We start from the raw sequence: 6856 nt of genomic DNA, 5'->3' as shown, positions 1-6856 counted from the left end.
CTTAAAGAAAACATAGGAGAAACACTCCAGGAAGTGGAACTGGGCACAGACTTCATGAATATGACCCCCAAAACACAGGCAACCAAAGGAAAAATAAGCAAATGGGATTATGTCAAAGTAAAAAGCTTCTGCACAGCAAAAGAAACAATTAACAGAGTTAAAAGACAACCAACAGAGTGGGAGAAAATATTTGCAAAATATACATCTGACAAAGGATTAATATCCAGAATATACAAGGAACTGAAATAACTTTAAAACAACAAAATAACCCAATTAAAAAATGGGCAGAAGAGCTAAACAGGCATTTCTCAAAGGAAGATATACGAATGGCCAACAGACACATGAAAAAATGCTCAACCTCACCCAGCATTCTGGAAATGCAAATCAAAACCACACTGAGATACCATCTCACCCCAGTTAGGGTGGCTAATACCCAAAAGACTGTGAATGATAAATGCTGGCGAGGTTGAGGAGAAAAAGGAACTATCATACGTTGTTGATGGGACTGCAAAATGGTTCAGCCTCTATGGAAGATGGTATGGAGGTTCCTCAAAGAATTGCAGATAGATTACCATATGATCCAGCTATGCCACCGCTGGGAATATACCCAGAGGAATGGAAATCATCAAGTTGAAGGGATACCTGTTCTCCAGTGTTCATTGCAGCACTCTTTACAATAGCCAAGAGTTGGAACCAGCCCAAATGTCCATCATCAGATGAGTGGATACGTAAAATGTGGTATATCTACACAATGGAATACTACTGTGCTATAAAGAAGAATGAAATACTGCCATTCGCAACAACATAGATGGACTTAGAATTGTATTAAGTGAAACAAGTCAGGCAAAGAAAGAGAAATATCACATGTTTGCACTTATTTGTGGGAGCTAAAAATAAATAAATAAATACACAAATAAACTGGGAGGGGGAGGGAAGAAGACACAACAATTACAATTCTTTGAAGTTGATACGACAAGTGAACAGATAGGAGGTTGTTGGGAGGGAGGAGGGAGTTGCAGGAGGGAGGGAGGTTTTGGTAATGGGCCATAATAATCAACCGCACTGTATACTGACAAAATAAAATAAAATCAAATAAAAAAATCCAATCTCCCACTGCATTCCCCTGGGCCCTCTGCTTAAAACCTTTCCAAGATACCCATTGCACTTGGGATACAATTCAAATTTCGCATTCCGACCTGAACATCTTGCTCCATGTGGCCCCTTCCTACTTCACTGTCTTCATCTCCTACTCCTCTTTCCTGGGTCCAACCCTCAGCCAACTGGCCTTTCTGTTTCTGTAATGCTCAGAGCACCTCAGGCAGGTCCATCTGAAACTATCACTTGCATGATGAGACTGTCAGAGTCGCTCATGCCACACGTGTGGCAAAGCAGATTTATCACTCCCAATAAATCTGTGAGTAACAAGGATAAATAGTGTCTCTTTTGACTCTCCTGTCTCATGACACTAAATTTCACATTTTTTTGCCTTTCTTGCACATATTTATATTCACCTCCTTTTCTACTATTTATTTATTTTCGGTAGCTGGCCAGTACAGGGATTGAACCCTGGACCTTGGTGTCATCAGCACCATGCTCTAACCAACTAAGCTAACTGGCCAGCTCAATACAATTCTTTTTTCTTTTTTCTTTTTAACAATTAAATTGCTTTGATAAGTAGGGAAAATTCCTTGTAGAAAAGAAGGGAGAAAGTCATCCGTATTTCATTTCTGGCCCCTGAAGATAACTCCTTACCATTTGGTTGGATTTCCTTTTATCATGTTTTTCTGTGTATGAGATTTTACTGTTGTTGCTGTTGTAATCATCCTGTAATTTCAATTTTGTATCCTGTCTCCCTTCTGGTGATTACCAGCTCTCCCTAAATAGAATTTTAATGACTAATTGATTTCATGTGTCTGAAATCAATTTAATTGTATTTGACTTTTGAACAGTAGATAGTTTCCAAATTTTCACTGGAAATTTGTAACATAACAATGAACAATTTTCTGTGGGAACTGACTTCCTATTCCTGATAACATCGTGGGAAAACAACATTGGACGTAGAATTGGGACAAGGGTTAGGACATGTTTTAGGTTCTTGATGGCCAATGAGTTTTTCAAAATAACTTTTAACACTTGTGATCTTAGAGACCATACTAACATTGTGCTTGGACATAGAATTGGGACAAGGGTTAGGACATATTTTAGGTTCTTGATGACCAATGAGTTTTTCAAAATAACTTTTAACACTTGTGATCTTAGAGACCATACTAACATTGTGTATGTACATGTTCAGAGCTCAGTGAAGAGTTCAGGGATGGAGGTATAATATGGGAGTCATGGGCACACAGCCTGACAAAGGGTTTGGCTGTGGGGTTGCGGTCTTGCCAGGGAGGAAGGATTGATTCTTCTTCAAGGGGGAATGAAGGGAAAGGTGGATTATGAGCAACTCCGGCTGCTGAGCAGCTCATAAACCCTGAGCAGGACTCTTGGCTGGGATTCCAGAAGGAAAGAACCCAGGTAGGGCCTGAATTAGTAGATATCTGTAAGGCTTGCTTCAAATGCTTAGCACGTACACAAACAGACTTGCATAAACATACATGTACACACATGTTTAGCATTTGCCGTGAGTCACTCCTAGGACCAGGAAGAGTGGGTCTTTGTAACTAGGGAAACTACCCTTCAAAAACCCCCAGCTTCAGTGTTCCAAGAATCTAAGAAGGCTTAAATAGAAGCAGATTGGCAGGGGAGGAGCCTTTTATCCTTCAAATTCTGTCTCAGACACTACATTTCAGCTTTAACCCTGAGCTTCCCTCTTAAGTAAGATATTGTTCCTTTGCTGAAAGCCTTCTGTTCTCCCTCTCTGCACGGTGCAACCCCCCCTGGGCAATTTCTTTCTTACACCTTCATGTCTAGCCAGTGGGTCTCCGCCAAGACTTCAGCAGTACCCTCCGCAGGGCAATTTGCTCCTGAAATGCCTCTCACAGGATGCACAAAAATACATTGGGATGTGAGAATAAACATTTGCGGTTCTCATGTTTATCAAAAATTTTTTTCGTGAAAAATAGTACATGTCCAGAAAAGTACATACAATATAAATTACAGCTTTAGGAATTATTCTAAAATGAACATCCATGGAACCACCACCCAGGTCAAGAAATGAAAAATGGTCAGTGCTCCAGATGCCTTCTATATTCTCCTTTTAATTGTAACTCTCTGCATCCTGCTCAAGACAACCATGGTTCTGACTTTTATGGTCATCACTTCATTAATTTTCTTTAGAGTTCTGTTACCTAGATATGTAACCTTAAACACTATATTTAGTTTTGCCTGCTTTTGAGTTTTCTATAAATTGAATCCTTTTTAAATTTTAAATAAAAAGATGACTGGTAAGGGGTTTTCAACCCTTGGCTTGGTGTTGTCAGCACCACTCTCAGCCGGTGAGCAAACCGGCCATCCCTATATGGAATCCGAACCCATGGCTTTGGTGTTATCAGCACCGCACTCTCCTGAGTGAGCCACGGGCCGGCCCCGCAGTATGTATCCTTATATCTGATTTCTTTAGTGCAAAAAAATATTTTTAAGATTCATTCATCTTGTTGTGCAACATTTTCATTGCTGAATAGTATTCCATTGTGTGACTACACCACAATGTCTACAGTCATTCTACCAGGGTCCACAGACCATGGCCCATGGGCCAAATCCATCCCCATGGCTGGTTTTTTTTTATGATTTTATTTTATTTTATTTGTATTGGTTATGAATATTCATGACTTATAAAGCTGATTATCACCCCTTGTACCCATGATGTGGGGGCCAGATTCATACTGGTTATATACCCATTACCACAAATTGCATTTTTACCCCGTGTCCCCTACTCAATTATTACCAACCTCCCTCCCTTCCCCCTTCCCTGCAACTCCCTCTGCAAGTCCAACGCAGTACTGTAGTCTTTCTTTCCCTCCTTTTTTCTCTCTTAGCTCCCACATATGAGTGAGTACATGCGGTATTTATCCCTCTGTGCTTTGCTTATTTCACTCAACATAAGTTTCTCCAGTTTCATACATGTTGTTGCAAATGGGAGTATTTCATTCTTTTTATGGCAGAGTAGTATTCCATGGTGTATACATACCACAGTTTCCTTATCCAATCATCCATTGATGGACATGTAGGTTGGTTCCATGTCTTGGCTATTGTAAACAGAGCTGCGATGAACATGGGAGTGCAGGTATCCCTTCAACATGATGATCTCCATTCCTCTGGATAAAAACCCAGCAGTGGGCCGTACCGGACCGGACCAGCAACGGGATCGCAGCCCTCGCTGTTGCACCCGCACCTCGCTCAGCCAGTGAGTGGGAACCGGTCTGTATGTGGGATCCGAACCCTCGGCGGGAGCACCTCCACACTCCCAAGCGGCGCACTGTAGCAGTGCGCCACCGGGCTGGCCCCTAATTTTTTCTTTTGCTCCTTGTGCTTTTGGCTGTTCATAAAATTTGTGCCCAGACCTAGTTGCTGGAATGTTTCACCTATATTTTCCCTTAGTAATTTTACAATTTTTGGTCTTATACTTAAGTCTTTAATCCATTTTGAGTTGATTTTAGTGTATAGTGAGAGATTCATATCTAGTTTCATTCTTCTGCATATGGATATCCAGTTTTTCCAGCACCACTTGTTGAAGAGGCAGTTTTTTCCCCAATGTAGATTTTTGTTGCCTTTGTCCAATATCAGATGGCTATAAGCCTGAGGGATGATTTCTGGATTCTCAATTCTACTACACTGGTCTGAATATCTATTTTTATACTGGTACCATGCTGTTTTGGTTACAATAGCTTTGTAGTATAATTTGAAGTCAGGTAGTTTTATGTGCCTGGCTTTATTTTTTTTTGCTAAGAATTGCTTCGGATATTTGGGGTCTTTTGCTCTTCCATATGAAGTGTAAGATTGTTTTTTCCACTTCTATGAAGAATGTCATTGGAATTTTGATGGGGCTTGCATTGAATTTGTAGATCACTTTGTGTAGTACGGACATTTTCACAATGTTAATTCTTCCAATGCAAGAGCATGGGATATCTTTCCATCTTCTTGTGTCCTCTTTATTTCTCTCAACAGTGCTTTGTAGTTCTCATTGTAGAGATTTTTCATGTTCTTGGTTAACTTTATTCCTAAGCTTTTTATTTTTTAGGTTGCTATTGTAAATAGGCTAACTTTCTTGATTTTTTTTCTGCATGTTCACTGTTGGAGTATAGAAATGCTACTGATTTTTGTGTGTTGATTTTGTATCCTGCAACTTTGCTGAAATCATTTATCAACTCTAAGAGGTTTTTTGTAGAGGCTTTAGGCTGTTTCATATATAGAATCATGTCATCTGCAAACAGGGACAGTTTGACTTTATCTTTTCCAATCTAGATGCCCTTTATTTCCTTCTCTTCTCTGATTGCTCTGGCTAGTACTTTCAACACTGTGTTGAACAGCAGTGGTGAGAGTAGGCATCCTTGTCTAGTTCTTATTCTTAAGGGAAAAGCTTTCAGCATTTCCCCATTCAGGATGATATTGGCAGTGGGCTTATCATATATGGCTTTAATTATGTTGAGATACTTTCTGTCTATACCTAACTTGTAGAGAGTCTTTATCATGAATGAATGTTGAAGTTTGTGAAATGCTTTTTCAGCATCTATAGAGATAATCATATGGTCTTTGTCTTTGCTTTTATTGATGTGGTGTATCACATTTATAGATTTGTGTATGTTGAAAAAACCTTGCATCCCTGGGATGAATCCCACTTGATCATGGTGTATAATTTTGTGTGTGTGTTGCTGTATTCTGTTAGCTGGTATTTTTTTGAGGATTTTTGCATCTATATTCATCAAGGATATTGGCCTGTAGTTTTCTTTTTTTGTTGTATCTTTGTCTGTTTTTGGTATCAGGGTGATGTTTGTCTCAAAGAATGAGTTCAGGAGAATGGCCTCTGTTTCAATCTTTTGGAATAGTTTGTAGAGAATAGGTATCAATTCCTCTTTGAAGGTTTGGTAGAATTTTGCAGTGAAACCATCATGTCTTGGGCTTTTCTTTATTGGGAGCCTTCTGATAACAGCTTCAACCACTTTTATTATTATTCTTCAGATTTTCTACATCTTCTTGGCTCAGTTTTGGTAGTTTGTGTGTGTCCAGAAATTTATCCATTTCCTCCAGATTTTCAAATTTGTTGGCATATAGTTTTTTTATAGTAGCCTCTAATGATTCATTGTATTTTTGAGTTATAAGTTATAATAACACCTCTTTCATTTCTAACTTTTGTTACTTGGGTCTTTCTTTTTTTAGTTAGCCTTGCTAATGGTTTGTCAATTTTATTTATCTTTTAAAAAAACCAACTTTTTGATTCATTGATCTTTTGCATAGTTTTTGGGTTTTTATTTCATTAAGTTCTGCTCTGATCTTAGTTATTTCTTTCCGTCTGCTAACTTTGGTTTAGGTTGTTCTTGTTTTTCTAGTTCTTCAAGGTGAAGTGTTAGGTTGTTTACTTGCCACCTTTCCATTCTTCTCAAGTAAGCATTTAATGTGATAAATTTCCCCCTTAGTACTACTTTTGCTGCATCCCACAGGTTTTGGTATAATGTATCATTATTTTCATTAGTTTCAATACATTTTTTGATTTCCTTTTTAATTTCTTCTTGGACCCATATGTCATTAAGTAGAATGCTGTTTAATTTCCATGTGTTTGCATAGTTTCCAGAGTTTCATTTGTTAGTGATTTCTAATTTTAATCCATTGTGACCTGAAAAAATACATAGAATAATTCCAATTTTTTTTTTTGAATTTATTGTGGCCTGATTTGTGACCTATCATGTGGTCTGTCCTGGAG

General features: G+C 38.6%; 1 non-coding gene across 1 annotated transcript; it reads right to left on the bottom strand.

Annotated features, from left to right (window-relative positions):
* Nucleotides 1–1544: 1544 nt before the first annotated feature.
* TRNAI-GAU lies at nt 1545–1618 on the bottom strand. The gene has a single exon. It is a non-coding gene; the product is annotated as a tRNA-Ile (tRNA).
* Nucleotides 1619–6856: the final 5238 nt, after the last annotated feature.

This window comes from Galeopterus variegatus, unplaced genomic scaffold (assembly GCF_000696425.1).
Source record: "Galeopterus variegatus unplaced genomic scaffold, G_variegatus-3.0.2 Scaffold1354, whole genome shotgun sequence".
Taxonomy (NCBI): Eukaryota; Metazoa; Chordata; class Mammalia; order Dermoptera; family Cynocephalidae; genus Galeopterus; species Galeopterus variegatus.
This window is presented reverse-complemented; position numbering and strand designations above follow the sequence as displayed.